This window comes from Monodon monoceros, unplaced genomic scaffold (assembly GCF_005190385.1).
Source record: "Monodon monoceros isolate NGI ecotype Baffin Bay Population unplaced genomic scaffold, NGI_Narwhal_1 Super_Scaffold_18, whole genome shotgun sequence".
NCBI classification, from domain to species: Eukaryota; Metazoa; Chordata; class Mammalia; order Artiodactyla; family Monodontidae; genus Monodon; species Monodon monoceros.
Genome location: NW_021703774.1, coordinates 104,544,044 through 104,561,583, shown reverse-complemented (window position 1 = coordinate 104,561,583; position 17,540 = coordinate 104,544,044). Strand labels below are relative to the sequence as shown.

The following is a 17,540-nucleotide window of genomic DNA, read 5'->3' as shown; positions in this document are numbered from 1 at the left end:
TGGATGATAAGGAGTCCCTAGACACCAGTGCCTTCTCTTAAGAATGCATCTGACATCACGCCCACTGATATGCTTCTACCAGAGGGTATACTGAGTCATTGAAAAGAGAAAGCAAAGCATGGAACCAGATGTTGATTCTGTTGCGTCCTGTAATTTTGTTGTGAAATCTTGGTAGCAGTGAGACGGTGGACCATAAGATCCTTAGGATGAGGACTGTGTCACTAATTTTGCTTTGCCAGGGTCAAACCCAGGACTTGATGTAGAGGAGATGCTTAAGATATGATGTTGTTCATGCCTGTTATGGTTAATTTTAGGGGCAACTTGGTTAGGCCACCGTACCCAGATACTTGGTCAGATATGTCTGGATGTTGCTGTTAAGGCATTTTTAAAATGAGATGAACATTTATGACAGTGAACCTTGAGTAAAGCAGATTACTCCCTGTGATGGTTAATTTTATGTGCCGTAGTGTGAGTGAGTCTCATGCAATCAGTTGAAGGCCTTAAGAGAAAGGTTGACCTCCCTTCAGAAAGAGAGAATTCTGCCAAGAGATGGCATTCAGACTTGAACTGCAATACCAACTCCTCCCTGGGTCTCCAGCCTGCTGGCCGATCCTGCAGAATTTGAACTTGCCAGTCTCCATGATTGCATGAGCCAATTCTCAATGAATGAATGAATGAATGGATGTCTCCAGCATCTTTGCTTGACTCGCCCTGATGCAGACAAGGATACCAAGACAAGGAAAAGATGATTTGGGGATTTGAGGTGGTGGGGCAAGAGAAGAATTCAACAACCCTTCTCAGAATCCTTGATTTTATATTTACTGCCAATGCCCAATGTAAAAATCGTTGGCTTGATTTAAGTGCCTTTGTGGGGTTCCAAGCCCCATCACCACCACCAAGAGCAGCTCACCCCGCTGTGGTCTGAAGATGCTGAAGACCACTTTTCAACCTGATGTGACTTCTAACAGCTGAGATATTAAAACACTGAAAAACGGGCTTTATAATGGAAATGCTGACAGACTATTAACTATAGCAGCACTGCTCTAATAAATGGAATGGCCTGTCATAATCTCTAGTTCATAAATATGCAAATACAGGACTGGGGATTTGCTCCAAAGGATGTCTCTATAAGTTTAACTGACCTTTACTGATACCAGATGAGCCTGTTGCTTCTGTTTTCGTACATTGGATATAAAGTACAGGAAATCCAGCCGCCTGTCGGCCTAAAGTATATAAAGTTGAAACTGCCAACTACTAAACTCTGGGCTCTGATTCCATTTCTCTTCACATTCACGCTCTTTATTGACATTTTCATTTTTTTTCCCCAGGGGGTGAAAGCTGAGCGGGGGCAAAATCAAACATTGTTCCTCCTCCGTTCCCCCCGCCCCACATTATTTCCACATGTCACAATGCCTGCACGGCCAAAATTCATGGATTGCCTCAAGGACAAACAGGCCATCTACGCTGAAGTATAAATTTGAGTTTTATCCAGTTTTCCGCTTTTTAGACCAAATGGGCAGCAGATCCAGTGACTTCATATTTAATAACCTAGATGTCATTTGTCCTGTGTCTTTCAGCACAGAGTAAAGAGTTGGATGGATGGCAGTTTTGCAGATTTTTTCCCCCCAATTATTTTAAGCTCTTCAGCCTAGTATCCGAACTATTGATGCCAAGCCAAATTGCCAACAGGGGAGAGATCCGTCCAATCCAGGAGCTAAATGAGTTACTGAGAGTCAATCTGTTTTTCCCTTGCTGCTGGGGTTTCCTCGGGCCCCGGCCTCTGTTGCAGTCACACACAGCGCAGCAGGCCCGGCCTCCTAGTTCTCCTCGATTCCGGCTCCCACCCTGCTTGCAGCAGCTGGGGATGCTTCTGACCAGTTGGCCTCAGAAATCCAGGGTCTCCATCACACTGTAGTTGAGGCCTTGCTTTGGCAGAAAATGAAGACATCTTGGCCTTGTTGTATTCGCCACTCCAGTAGCATGTCAGGTATCCAGAAAGGAAAGGAAGACCCAGAAACAAAAGGTGTTAGGGGATTGACCCGCTAGCTCACTGCTTCCCGTGGCCCAGTTCCCCCAGAGCACTCTTCTCCTTCCTAAATGTCCAAATGGAGTCCTGTGACACAGAATGTTTCAATAGGTGACAGAAAAAAAAAAAAAAAGGTGGGATGGAAGGGGCGTGTGGTTCTTCTGGGGGTCGTGGTGGGGTGGAAAAGCACTAGCCTAAGCCAAAGTCTGCAGGAGTGGTAACACTTTAAGTGTTGGGGAGAAAACTCAGCACCTTAATAACGTTACTGTTTTGTTTTCAATTGAGACATTTCATTTCTAACAATATTAACTAAAAAGCAAAATCCTTGAATTCTTCCTGGTAGGGTCAGTGTTCAATTACACAAAAATATGCAGTCGACTTAGGACTGCACATAAGATTAAGATAACTGGTATTTCATGGTCAATGATTAAATTAGTTGACACAGTTCTATCCTGAACTTTGCCATCAGGACCGACCTTTTTGTGCGGTGTGTGTTGAGGACTGTGGGTGATCTAAACTGGGATGAGCATTTTCTCTTGGAAACTCAACGCCATCGAGGAGCCATGTTCTCTGCAAATGTAGAGAGGAGTTCATGTGGAATTCAGAAAACAACCACGGAACCTTCTATCATTGTAAGCTGAACTGCCCTAGGAGTGTTCAGGAATTAGAGAACTCAGGAGTCCCTGAGAAATAAGGGAAGAGACGGGGAGTGAAGAAAAAGCTTGCTTAATTGATTTACTATAATTTTCAGATAGAAATATCAGAGCCCCAAACCCCAGAACGAGCAAGTTGGTTTTTTTTGTTTTGTTTTGTTTCTATTTTTGTTTTCATCGTAAAGTCTCAGAGAAGGGACAACTTTGTTCCTTATGGGGCATTCAGTTCTATTTCTGTAGTTCCAACAAAACTCACCTTTTTACATATTCATGTTGCTTTTTGGTCTCCCTTTTCTCAGCCAGCAAGGTGACAAGGGCAGTTAGAGAAAAGAGTCAGATTTCTGAAACACAGAAAGATTTCTCATTGAAATCAGGCATGTATTAGTGAATCACTTTTCTTTTTCTTTTCCTCTGATGGGGTCAACGGCTTCATTTAGGTTTTGTAGTGGGTTTCTGGATTCCAGGGATCCAGGAAGTTCTGGGAAGCGCTCCCACCACCATCTTAGTCAGAACTAATTAACTAAAAAATAAAGGCCCCTCTTTCTCTTCACATTTTGAACCACCGATCGACTAATACCAAGCACGAAACACCAGTTTCCAGATCATTAGTACAAAGCATCTTCCGCAGGAGGCAATAAAATGTTGCTTTATATAACTCAGCTACAGTTACACTGCTTTCAGAAAAAGCAGGAGTCTCCCTGAAAAGAAATTTACATGAAAACAGTCCCATTGTTTGAGAACTTATGCAAATAATGTGCAAAGGGTTTTGACAGTGATTTAAAAAAATTAAATCTTTATCACTGCCTGAGAAACTTGGTTACCTATAAAGAACTCCATTGCACTTATTTTTTTAATGTGTACAATATAGAGTTGTTTAATTTTTTTTTTTCCTTTAAGCTCCGAACTTCCCCCTAAGCTTCAAAGTCTTCTATAATGAATGCCCTACAGAGAGTCTAGTGCTTTTCGGCTTAACGTTTACGAGCATCCCTCATTACTAGTTAAGAAAATTGAAGATAACAACCACAAAAACTGACACAGCTCCAACTATTTTGAACAACGTAAATGTTTCTCCCCTGGGTGTAGCTCTTAGGGACCACATAGGGATACACACCCCTCAGCGCTCAATCAGTAGAAGATGAAGCTCTAAGTGTCTCAGTTCATGTTGATTGCCTCTCAACTCCCTGGTGCTAGGAATCTGGATGTGTCCATTAACGCATGTTCAAACAATGGATTGCCCATGCCAGGAATCTGATTTCCGTAGAAGGACATGAAGGGGATGGGTGAGGAATAGGGTGTCGGACCAAATGTTGTGACATTTCCCTTTGATTTCTACTTTCTTTGAATTCTTTTGCATTTACTACCTAGCGTCTGTCTGGCTTTGGTTCCTTCAATTTCTTTTCGTCTTTTCCTTCTGCTTCACTGTGGAAGATGATCAAAGTATGGAGTTTCTTCTATCCCAGGGGTTGGCATTTCTGCAGGCACAAATGAGACTGGTTTTCAAGCACCAGTGTTTGAACACCAGGAATTCCTTTAATGATCATGCCAGACTACATAGACTTTAGAATCAGACACTGGTTCCAGCTCTGCCATTTACCATCTTTGACATTTTGGACAAGTCATTTTGATGTCTTTCAGCCTTGGTTTCCTCTTCTGTAAATAGAATCATCATCACCATCATCCTATCTCGTCAGTTAAAAACAAAAAAACAAAAAAACAGAACAAATGGCCATCCATGTATTTTCAACATATATATGTGTGAGTATATATTTCTTTTTTTTATACAGGTACCGTTGTACTATATATTATGTTAATTATAAAATACACAAACATGGAAATTAAATAATGAAATTACAAAATAAACAGAAATAAATATTTTAATATTTTCTTCTTGTCCTGCACAACTTGTGGGGTACATGACCACACTTTGGAAAAGCATAATAAATGTAACATGCTTAGTGAAGCCGAGTCCCCCTAAAACCAAGTTTCCCTGCCGAGTTTATGATTATCCTCTCTATCCAAAACTTTATCCCCTTTCCTGTCCCTCCTCTGTTTCCCTCAGGGTTGAGGAGTATCAAAGAAAAGAGGGGACTGAAACCAAGCAGGAAACTTCAGGGCCCTCCCGGATTCAAAAGCCCTTCCTTATCCCCCATTCCTTGTTTGTTGAAAAGGCTTAGTCTCCTAGGCTTTCCCTGAGTTCCAAAGAGAACACTCAAGCAGTTACTAATTAGGGAAGTGAGAGAATGCCGAAACAAAGGAAAAGCAGTTAAACAAGTTGGGTTGAACAATAGTTCAGCAATAAAATAGAGTCCTACTTCCTCCTCAAGGGATATACATAACAATCTGGTGCATATCTTTCCGCATCATAACGATCTGATGCATATCTTTCTGCAGAATCGAAACCCCCACCCAGGTGGAAGATGGTGACTACATGCTGAGCACAAGCATGTAGACCCTAGACTGGCTGGAACCAGGAAGTTGATGATTAAGCTTCCCGTAACACCCAAAACACCCTGTCACCTCACCACCAAATGATCAGAAGAAAGTCATGCACCTTCCAACCCTCACCCCCAAATCTGCCTTTAAAAATCCTTCCCTGAAAGCCATTGGGGAGTTTGGGTCTTTTGAGCATGAGCTGCCTGTTCTCCTTGCTTCGTGCCTTGCAAATAAATGCTGTACTTTCCTTCACCACAGCGCAGTGTCAGTAGATTGGCTTAGCTGTGTGGCATGTGAGTGGACCCAAGTTTGGTTTGGTAACATTAGCACACTGCCTGACATGAAGCAAAACTCACTGCATGCTATGTATTATTTATTTTTATGCCCAAGGAAAAGTCCAATTGAAATGAAGAACAGGCAACCTCATACTGGCTTCTTTTGACATGACTCTGTTCTTATATAAGTAGCAGAAAGTGGTTGAGTTATAAGTCAGGCTCTTCCAATAGAAAGGAATCCTGTTGCATAATCCTGGCCAGCATTGTCTTCTACTGAGAGAAGAATTACACAATTATTTTCCACAGCACCTTATTTCCAAGAAAGATTGGTGGCTTCTCCCCTTCAGGTGGACACTGAAGACAGCACAATTGCTTCCCCTGGTGTGAGGCTGAAGTGATATTGCCTCCTTGATAAATGAAAACTATATCCTAAGAATCTGTGCAAATGGGGAAGAGAATGGGGGAGGACAGATTCAAAATTGGAGGAAAACAGAAAAGTCTCTGTCCTTTTTCTAATTATCCTTTTACTGCAATCAGCACTGCCCTTGACATTACTTATCATATACAATAGGTAAGACACACTGATTATGAATTTTATTGTGGTGACATTGAGTATAAGTCTAGAAATTTGTATAAATACTCTTGGTATAGAGGTTTCTAATTTCACACTCATTCATTTGTTATTCCTAAGCATTGTTACATATACTAAGCATCCACTGTATGTCGGGCACTGTGCCAGGCGCTATTTTGGGTATGAATTTGTCTTTTGAACAAAGAGAAGCAAGCCATAGGAACTGATAGAAATAAATAAAGAGCCCGAACTCCCACTCAGGAACTTGGGATTTGCTAGGGAATTTGATATGAACCAAGTGGTAATCGACCTCACACTTTTAAACTAGTGAGCATCAATCTTTCTCCTTGGAAATTGTTTTATTACCTACAATGTAAAACTTTGACAAAAAAAAAATCTTACAACAAAGTATTGAAAAAAATCAAGGAACTAAAAGCGGAACAGGAATTTGGATTCATCTTGACAAAAGCACACAGTAAGTATTTTAATTCTGTTTCAGTTATTCTGGATTCACTGGGTATCCAGGCTTAGAGATTTCTTTGTGTTCAGTCTGTTTTGTTGGCTTCACTCTTCTTGAGGCATATACTCTCAGTGTAGACAGTGGTGATGTGTGTGTGTGTGTGTGTGTGTGTGTGCTTGTGTTAGACATTTCTGGTTTCACCAATATCTGGTTCTCCTCTTATTTTTGCACACAGGAAGATCACATTTCCTGGAACTTAGGGGAACCTGTGACAAGTTCTAGCTAATGGATTGTAAACTGAAGTGGGATGATGTCAGTTCTGAGTCAAGGCATAGAAGGGTGCTGATGAGATACCCCTTGTCTCTTCTTCCTTCTGCTGTGGAGACGCGACCAGCTGTTTTAACATCCTTCAACCTGGTCCGTGAGTAACTGTATGAGCAGAGCTTCTCACTAACTTGTGATGAATATGAACTGGAACAAAAAAATAAATAAACCTTTGTCTTGATAACTCACTGGGATTTCAGGGCTAATTTGCTACCTCTGCATAACCCATTCTATCCTGACAGTTACAGGGTTTTTATATTTTTGTTTTTTTCCCGGAAGAAGAGTGGATATCTAGATCTTTCTCCAAAGATGTTCTACTCTTAGAAATTGTAAGCAAAGTACAAAGATTTGAAGACATCAGGGGACTGAAGTGAGAGCAACTTATGAAAACATCAACGAAAAGGACTCAAATATCTAGAATAAAAATAAATGTCTTGCTGGCCAAGTTTGCATCATCAGAACCAGATGGTGGTTCTTCAAGAGATCTATGGAATCTGAAAGGTGACAAGACTTTTCCTTTATTAAAGAATGGGGAAGATGTATATTCAAGCTTTTAAATGTGAGGAATAAAGGGTGATTTTTCCATATGAGGCTTTTAAGATCTTACAAAATGAAGAGTTTGTACCATGAAAATCTCTGGGAATGATGACCACTTAGGTCTCTGAGAAAGATGTCCAGAAGAGGGAACCATAAATGGAAGCAAACAGAACTTGTCACAAGGAAGTCCCAAGGGAAAAATAACACTTGGGGCAAAAGCTCTCATTAAGAGTACATTGAAAACCTCCTAGTATAACATTTTTCTTCATAGAGCTAATATGCCATTACACAAGATGAAACAATCATCTTCAACTGCTAACTAAGAGACCTCATGCAATAAAACCCCTGTGAGCAGAGGCTGTAATATATATTCTGAGTTTGAAAGATAGTGACATTTCTGAGTTCCCTAAAGGCCTGGAAGCAGCAGTAGCACGGCAGAATCTAAGGCTGACTTGTTGATCTGTGAGGCTCTTTTAAATGTACTTTTAAGGCTGCTTTCTTCCTAATCTTAAACGCTTGACCTTTCAGTCTGATATTCTTCAGTATTATTAGATTAGATGATTAGTTATTAAATATACTGTCTCCAGTAAATAGGTAATTGTATAACGCAATGGCCTTCAGCTTTTCCAGGCCATGTTCCCATGACATTTACAGTTAGAACACTAAGTCCTTTTGTAGTGGGAATGTTTAACCCTTTCTGTGGGCAGAAGAATGTACAGGGATTTCCCTGGATCTCACATTCCAGTGGACCAAATGAAGGGCAGTCAAAAATGTAGAGCATCACATGTTTTTGAGAGCTGTAGGACTCAAAGATCACAGAATTCTTATTACATTTATGTCCACATAACAACAGTAAAAAAAAAATACATAAACCAACATTTTCCCTGTGACAAGCTGGGTGTGACGAACACAATGTAGGTACTCACCAGGGGTTAGGTGGGTGCTTGAGAAAAGTTTATAGCTCTGTTCTGCAACCAAAAGCACACAGGAGGAGAAGTTTTAAACGTCTCTGTTGGTTTTTGCTAAATTTTGCCTGGTGTGAAAGAGTGGGGACGGAGAGAGGAGGGAGAATAGTGGGAAGGACAGGATCTAACATGTTTTGGTTGCTAACTATGTGCCAAGCACTGTGCCAGGCATTTTACTTACACAGACTCATTTAATCATCCCTGAAATAGAAACAAAGTGTGTATTATTAGTCCTCATTTTGCAATTTAGGAACCTGAGGCTCAGAAAATTGAAAGTAGCTCAAGATCAAACAGACAGTGTAGTTGAATTGGGATTTGAACTTGGATCTGTTTGACTTCATAGCCCTTGTTCTTTACTATATCTCACACTGTCTTCCTTTTATTAAGTGCCTACTATGTGTAGATGTGATGTTACTCCTGTTATGAAAGCAGGGGGCAATGGTTAGGAAAATCTAAGTATCAATAATCCATCAGATGTCTTTTTAATTGAGTGTTTACTGTGTTCTTGGCAGCACCCTGTGAAGAATACAACAGATGCGTGGAGGCACAATTATAGACCCTCCAATTAGAGGTCAAACTTGAGTTGAGAAGGCAAAGCAACACAAATAAAACAATTCCTAAATTGGGTCCTATGAATGGCAAGTCTAAAAGTTCACCAAGGTGGAGGTAAGTATGGTCTGGTGATGGTTACTGGAATCCGAGGGACTATAATCTTGTAATGTAGCCAAGATTTGGATAGAAAGGGCACTTCAGGTACGAGGTGTGGGCGATGTGAGCCAAGGCCTGGTGTTAGTGTTGCAGAGGGGACATGAGCCTGGAGGGGGAGGAGGGGAGGGCCGTCTGATTGCCTTCCCTTCCCTGTCTGGACCTCCAGAGTATCCTGGGCTCCTCTTTATTGCTTGTACCACACTGAGGCAATTAAGTGCATGCACTGCATACATGTCCACCTTTCCAAGTGAGCTCCTTGAGAATAGGGACTGATCCTATTCACCTTCTTGTTCCCAATGGCTCAAGCAGTGCATGATCCCCATAGGTGTTCAATAAATCCTTGTGAAATGGATGGATGGATGGAACAATGGTTGCTGGTGAAAGGTTGAATAATAAGGGGTAAAGACTGAAGCCAGACTGACACAGAGGCAAGAAAAAGGTTGAAACAGAAATGACCGTAAGAAAGGTCTTGCTGGGCTTCCCTGGTGGTGCAGTGGTTGAGAGTCCGCCTGCCGATGCAGGGGACACGGGTTCGTGCCCCGGTCCGGGAAGATCCCACATGCTGCGGAGCGGCTGGACCCGTGAGCCATGGCGGCTGGGCCTGCGCATCCGGAGCCTGTGTTCAGCAACGGGAGAGGCCACAACAGTGAGAGGCCCGCCTACCTCTTGCTTAAGTAAGTTAACAAGATAAACACAGTATTTACAAATGGATTAGAATGGTGAGAAACAAGGAAAACTGAGGTAATCAGAGCCTGGAGCAGTAAAATTGAGAATGTGGAAAAGGAAGAATTAGAAGTCAGAGAGCAGTGATCAACAACAGGCTTTGGTTAGAAGTCTGGTGTAAGAGAGAAGGGAAGGCAAGAATCCTACAGGGAGGAATGTGGGACGCAGGGAAAGGATCTTGTTTTAGGGAATGATGGGCTACTTTTAGACAAGTTGCAGATTTTAAAAATAAACAAACAACTCTGTTGAGTTTAGGGTCATTTTAGGTATTTGGAAATATCTATGAAAAGAGGCTGGGAGTATGGATGAGGATAGCTGCATAGGTTCAAGCTTCTACCTGTTGGAGGCATGGTCCAGATATGTCTGGGGGGGCGGGGAATGATTGCCTCATAAGCTCCCGGAGATGATGGTTTCTGCCTGGGAGCCTCAGGCATGATTTGAGGAATGAAACGATCCACTTGATTTAGTTCACCATGAGATCTCCTAAGGCCTTGATGTGTGATTTCAATCTCTGAGTAATCGAATTAAATTCATTTTTGAAGCCTCTTGAACTGATGGTTAGTGATCCGCAGACATTCTGACTGGCTCTCAGTGCATCAGATTCCTACCCTGGTTGACTGCACCCTGCACCTGCTTCCCCTACATCAGTGGGGTTGGGTCAGAGGAAGGTACACACACACACACACACACACACACACACACACACGATGTTTGTACATCACCAGAGGATTCTGTGCATTCAACACACAGCCAAAACAGTGGTTAGGGTTAGTATCACACCGCACCATACCTGATTACAGGCAAGGAATACAAACCACATGACACTTTACTCTACTGACATCAGGAGCTAAGCACAAACCATGACTCAGAACTTGAGACATCAGTTTTTTCTCCTAGCCATGAAGGCATTCCTTTTCTTTCTTTTTTGAGGGATAATTGACATATAATGTTATTTTAGTTTCAGGTAAACAACATAATGATTTGACATTTGTATATACTGTGAAATGACCACCACAATAAGTGTAGTTAATGTCTGTCACCATACTTGGTTATAAACATTTTTTTTTCTTCTGATAAGTTTTAAGATCTACTCTATTTGAAAGCAACTTTCAAATATTCAGTAGAGTATTATTACGTATAGTCAGCATGCTGTACTTTACATCCCGCAGGGCAGCCTTTCTTTGAACTTGAAACAAACCCATAAATAAAGAACTCCATCCCCACCAGCTCTCCCAAACAACTTGGTGGACAGAGAGCTCTGTATTTCATAGGAGATGCCTGCAGAGATTGAAGTTAAGTTTCCAAAAATAAAAGCACAAACAGTTCCCCTCACACTTTTTTGTTACGATAGCTACAGAACCAAGAAGAAATGCATACCATCCTGGGGGGATAGAAGGTACAAGGACTAGATTTTGCCCATTTTCATAGCCATCATGGAGCATAGTTGGCTCCAAATCCTACAGAGTCGTCCTGGCATATTTACAGGGCTCAGACCCACACCCAAGCCATCAGGATGGTTTAAGGTTTGGGGAACAGGTTTCCGTACTGCCAGATAGCATAATTAGGCATAACGTCTTAAGTGAACGTATTAGCTCGGGCTTTTAACAGTGTGCAAGCCTTGGCTTCCACAATAACCGCTTAATCTTGTGTGGAAGCCATCCCAGGCTTCACTAGAACACAGGCACTGTGTGTCCACCCGCAGATAAAGCAGATAAAGCTTGGAATGGGTTTATTTATATTGTCTTTGTTAGTCATGCAGCCTGTGTGCAAACAAAACAACATTATTCTTATCTCCTTGGAAAGTTTAATTCGTTAGCAATTAAAAGCTAGTGCAGAAAGAGGGCCAGGCACAGGGAGAAGTTCATCCTAGCACAGCAGCCCTGGCCAAAGAGATTTGCGGGGGCAACTCTCACTGATAATAGCACCATGATGGCTGCCTAATTGTTTTTCATGAAGAGTTTACGCAAGTAAGGATGATCCCTCTGTAATTTAATAAGATAATGTTGCCAACGATCTCTTCAAAATACTCTGCTGAAACTTGCTGTCCTCAGGCTCTTCCCAGAGCCCATTGCTGCCTCCTGCTTCCTGTCTGGCTTGATTTTAGTGGTGGCTGCCTCTGGGCCAGGTTCATTTTGTTGAAGAGCTCAGCTCAGGATGGGATGGCTGGTCCCAGCAGCTGATGGAAGCCTCCAGAGTGAGTGAGTTCTACTTGGAACAGGGATGGGTCTGACCACGTTCTTAGCCACCTTAAGGTCAGGAAACTTCAGAACTGCAAACCTGGACCACTCTATTGAAAGTCATGCTCAAGACCAGGTGTCATAATGGGGGAAACTGTGGAGATGGGGGTGGGGGAGGGGAGGGGTATATGGGAACCGTCTGTACTTTCTGCTCAGTTTTTCTGTAAACCTAAAATAGCTCTAAGAAATAAAGCCTACTATTAAAAACAAAGAGTCATGCTCACCCACGGTTCTGGGTTTTGAGAGGCCAAGATTGATTTGAAAAGGCTTTTTCTTCCTCTCCATAGGAGACAGAACAGGAGGAAGCCCAGAGATTTGGAGGGCTACACCCAGGACAGAGAATTAGAAATAAAAATGCTCCCTTTTCTGAGCTCTGGCGACCTCAACTGGTAGGGTGGAAAGTGAAACTTTACCCCGCTGAGAGGTGCCACTGGGCTTAGCACCCCTGGAGCTCTTCCTGACCTTGTAGCAAACAATACATACATTTGTCTCTTTGGTATTGCATGGGTGGATTTTTTAGCTGATTAAATGTTTTACTTTCCTACTGCTTAGCTTTATGTTGGTCTGCCTCAGTGTTGGAGAAAGAATTTGTACTAAAAACAATAAACAGCTTTGGAAATAGGTTGGATCTAAAATAAATAAGGTTAATATTGCAATAATATGTCTTAGGCTAAAGGGAAGTTTAGTCATCATCTGGTGCAAACCTTGTCCACTCCTGGGCACGAAAGAGTTAAATAATAAAGCCCCAGCCCGGAGGGTAGTGGAAATTTTAATCCCAGCTGCTGCCCCTGCGGGCGAGAGGAAGAGATATTTGATAGTCCAAAGCAGAAAGTAAATATAGAGTAAATTACTTCCATGTAATTGGGGAGATTATTTCAAGTAGATTGCAACTTGGAAATGGATTGCTTCTTTTTGAAACCTAGGGTGACTTGTACATCTCCCATGGTGGCTTCAAGGTGGCACCGAGGGAAGGCACAATTCCTGGCTTTCAAGGGCAGCTATAGCTAGCATATTTTATAAAGTCAAAACTACACATCTTTGATCCTCACATTGCTCAGATCTGTGCAGTAGTTAATAGGAACAGAAATATAGATAGACATAGAAATGTGACCAACAGTAACTACCACCTTAAAAATCTGAACTGTGAGTTCTTATAGACAGAAAACAGAAAACTGTTTGCAATTAATATAATTGCCCTCATTCAAGGAAATGGTCAATTTGATCTGAAATGGTGTGGAAAAGCATGAGAGGGGATCTGTGTGAGACACCTAAAAGAACTATTATAAATTTTTTCACATAATGAGCCAGTTTTCCCAGTAGCTTCCATTCTTTGGTTCCAGTGCTCTTTATTGAAGCCAGTATGAATAGGCTCCAATTCTGTGTCCACATCATAGTCTTTCCAATATTTGTCTCCTTTTCTTAAGTGTGTAAGCTCTAGAATCAGAGAAGCCTTGCTGAGATTCAAAGCTGCCTCTGTCTATCACCTCTCTGACTTTGGGCAAATTGCCTGGCCTCTCTCAGCCTTTATTTTCTTATTTGTTAAATGGGATAATAATAGTACTTGCTTCTCAGGCAAAATGTTGTGAGGACCTAATGAGAAAATGCATGTAAAGCACTTGTCACTTAGTTCTTTTTATGACTATGATGATAATCCCACATAGTATAATAAATTATTTCTCATATGACATGATATTTAGCCTACCCACCATTCAATTTCCCTTAAGTTATTTCAGTGTGTAGCATTCATAATTGAACAAAATGCTCCGTGTGGGCTGATAGTACAAAGTAGACTATCACCTCCTTCATTCTAGGTTCTATACTTCTATTGATACGACCAATTAGAGTATTAAATGTTTTTGTTTATGTTTTATCTTTTTTGTGGGGGGAGGAGGTGGCTACTCCAATCAAACTGCTCAGAAAACTCTCTCCTTCTCTGTTGTACTTTGGTAGTTTTAGACCCTGGTGTAGGACCTTACATTTATCTCATTACATGATTTATTAAATGTTAGTTCCTCTTTCAAATCTATGCAATCCATTTGTTTATTCATTCATTCATTATAGAAACTTTCAAAAATATATTTTTCATGGACCCGGCTCAGTGCCAGTTTTTTGCCGTATTCTGAGATTTTAAAATTCATTGGAGTTTCAGTACAGCATACTTTTTACATCTTTGTGCAAATTGTTGTGTAACATGTTGCTAAAACAGGGCTGAGGGCACAGGCCTAAGGAATGTCTTTAGAGACTCTCCACAAGGCTGACCAGCACCATTTGGGCACTGTAGTTTAATCATTATGAATTCATCTTATTGTGGTATCATTTGGTACAAATTATTTTTCAACATGACCAGCAGGAACTCTTGAGACCCTCTCAGAATTCTTGTTCAAGTCAAGATTCACTAGATCTATCTAGTAGCTAATTCAATATTCTCATCAAAATAAGACTATTAATCTGGTGTGATTTCTTTTCTACGTGAAATTAGTCTGGCTTGTTTTCTAAAGGGCTCAGAGGACATATTTTCATAACCCATTCTAACATTTTGAAGAATTTAAATAACAGCAGAACATAGTGCCTAAAACATGACAGCTATCTGTTTCAGATGCTCCTCCCGCCAGCATAAAATGTCGAGGACGTTAGTGAGAGAGTTGAAAAGATTAGCTAGGTGAAAAAGTCTACCCTCAGGTACTACCTTTACCTTGATTGTGGAGCATTTGCTTTATATTTACTTATATATATGTAAACATATATGTATTTTTAAATATATTTTTTATATGTATTTCTCCCCTCCTGAGCTCCCTGTGGTCAGGGACATGCTTTTACTTTTCTCTTGTAATTCCTATCACAGTGCATGACACATCACAGGTGATCCTTAATTGCTTTTTAAATTGATATACTCAAGGTTTATTCGTAAACCTAATGCCTAACCTATTACAATTAAGGAGAAAGGATATTACCGCCTTTTAGTCCAGGACATGGCAAATAGAGAAGAGGTCTATAGGTCTAAGGGCATCCCTTAAAACTTTTAGGCTTTTAGGCTTAGGAGGCATGCCCGCTTACACTCTATGAAACTCTCAAATGATTAGTAACGGAGTCCAATGAGTGAGAAGTAGTGAAATGGCTTTCTCAAAATATGGGGAAATTCGTGATCATTTTTTCCCCTTTGTCATTACTAGGATTTTGGAATTCTAAGGGGAAAATTGCATGTTAAAAAATCATTGTCCCATTCTGATCTTTGCAAAGACTTTCCCTTCCTTAAATTTGTTTAGGATAGGAGATTGCTTCTATGGACTTCTCAAAGGTAAGTATTAACTTTTTATGTTTTTACTTCCTGTGTCCAGCAGACTGAAAGAGAGGAGGAACTCAATAAATGTTGGTTGGATGAATACGTAGTATTTGTGAAAGTGCATTGTAGACTTTGAAACCTTGCACAAATGGAAAGATGAGGATGATGACTTAACGAGGCTCAGAAATTGAAGTGGAACTCGTCTTAATGTACCACACACACACACACACACACACACACACACACACACATTTCCCTTTGAATAATGGCTACATTTTTTTCTTTCAATAGGAAAGGTATTGGGATACTGGGTACTTTTTAAAATTTAAGTCAAAATGTGCTTGCCTATTTTTTATTACTAGCTGCTCCATTTGGTCTTCTGGTTTTTGTTGATAAACATATATTTGTATGCTTAATATTGCCCTTAGTTATCCTCTTACTTTCACATCTTACCCATCTTTAGTCTGCCATTCTGTCCTGACTTAGATTTTTCAACTGTTAGACTGTCAGGCTTTCAAGGATGCATTTTTAGAAATCAGTTTCTTTGAAAGCACTTGAGCCAGAAGTCAAATGGCATGATGTAAACCAATAGTTTTTCAATGAAGAAATGAAAAGTCTCAATAATGATAAATAAGGAATCTAACCTATTGACACCAATTTGGTTACACTGTATTGATTTCTACAAAAATATTATAAAAGAGAGTGCTACATATACTCTACTGATCAGATTGCAAATATACTTCTTAGCAAAGAGAGAAATAGTGTAGGATACAAGGGTTTGTCTTCAAGTGTCACCTGCTATTTGTTATCCCTCACTGATTCAAGCATTTTCCTGGATTTAGGTGGGTCAGGCTGTCAGGGGAGAACCCAGAGGCTGTATGTGGCCATGGCTACAGGATCGACGGGGCATGATCTGGAGAAGCAGCAGGTGAGTCCATCATGTCAAGGGCAGGTGATAATGACCGGGAAAAACTGGTCCTGCTACTTCTCAGTGACAGCGATTAGCAGGGTGTAAGAACAGAATTCCAAAATTCCAAAGGTTCCCATAAATGTCTCAGTTTCTTACTCAGGGCTTCATGGTCTTTAGAGATATATTTCAGAGTTGGTTTTTGGCTGTTTCACTTATTCTTTTTTGTTTTTTTTTGCGGTACGCGGGCCTCTCACTGTTGTGGCCTCTCCCGTTGCGGAGCACAGGCTCTGGACGCGCAGGCTCAGCGGCCATGGCTCATGGGCCCAGCCGCTCCGCGGCATGTGGGATCTTCCCGGACCGAGGCACAAACCCGCGTCCCCTGCATCGGCAGGCGGACTCCCAACCACTGCGCCATCAGGGAAGCCCTGTTTCACTTATTCTTGTGTAAACTGGTGGAAGTGGGTGGTGGGTTGGGTAGGATGGGTGAGTCTTCCCAGGCCCTTCATTCCATCTGAGCTACATGTGCCAGGAGGAGCCCTTGATAAGCCAAGACAGCTCTACATATGCCAGCCTCACACAGCTCAGCAGGGACTTGACACTGTCACACAAGTAGCTCTCATCTTTCTGGGCAGTTGGCAAATCCAAAATTTCTAGATACAGGGGTTTAAGGTGGTAATCTGGAAGGAGAGAAGGATTAGGGGCCTTGACTCGAGGCTGCTTTGTCCAGCAAGCATAAAATCTTTACTTAGCTTGAATGCTTATTTTGACATATTTTGGAGGGAGGCAGCTGGAGATACTGGAGAGAGATGCTAAGGAAACCCCAGGTCACCCCTAGATACTGCGCATGGAACCCAGGTTTGGTAAATACTGCAAAGCCTCCATAGTGTAAGAAGCATGAGATGTTTTTTTTGGAGAGTCTGAATTCACTCTCCGGGAAAGTGTTTATCAAAGTGTTGTCCTACTGAACTAGAATATCAGGGGTGATGGTAGCGGGGAGGATTTCCAGGAAGGGAGAGTCTGCATATTTGTTTGTTTGCTTGTTTGTTTATCTAGCCACGCCATGCGGCATGTGGGATCTCAGTTCCCCGACCAGAGATTGAACCCGCACCTCCTGCAGTGGAATTGTGGAGTCTTAACTACTGGACTGTCAGGGAAGTCCCTGCATTTTTAATAAGCGTCTTAGATAGAGCTTAATGGGGAGTAAAGTTTGGATGTATCATCTATGAAAAGAATCTCAAGATCACTTGCCTCTCTGATGTATGGAATTTCTTCATTTTTGTACATTCTTCAGCTTTTGGTTTTGATTATGTCCTTGTAGTCTCTTGGGATAGGAATGCCTCTCCTGGATTATTTTCTCCACTGTGTCTAGGAAGTCTGCATCTTTCCAAATGAGTTGTGCTGTCAAAGAGTGTCCCTAGAAACCTCTCATGTTCCATCT

General features: G+C 41.4%; 1 long non-coding RNA gene across 1 annotated transcript; it reads left to right on the top strand.

Annotated features, from left to right (window-relative positions):
* The first annotated feature begins 11,818 nt into the window (after positions 1-11,818).
* Positions 11,819-16,465, top strand: LOC114897754. The gene is made up of 3 exons (XR_003794259.1): positions 11,819-11,869; positions 16,035-16,120; positions 16,387-16,465. It is a non-coding gene; the product is annotated as an uncharacterized LOC114897754 (long non-coding RNA).
* The last annotated feature ends 1,075 nt before the right edge of the window (positions 16,466-17,540 follow it).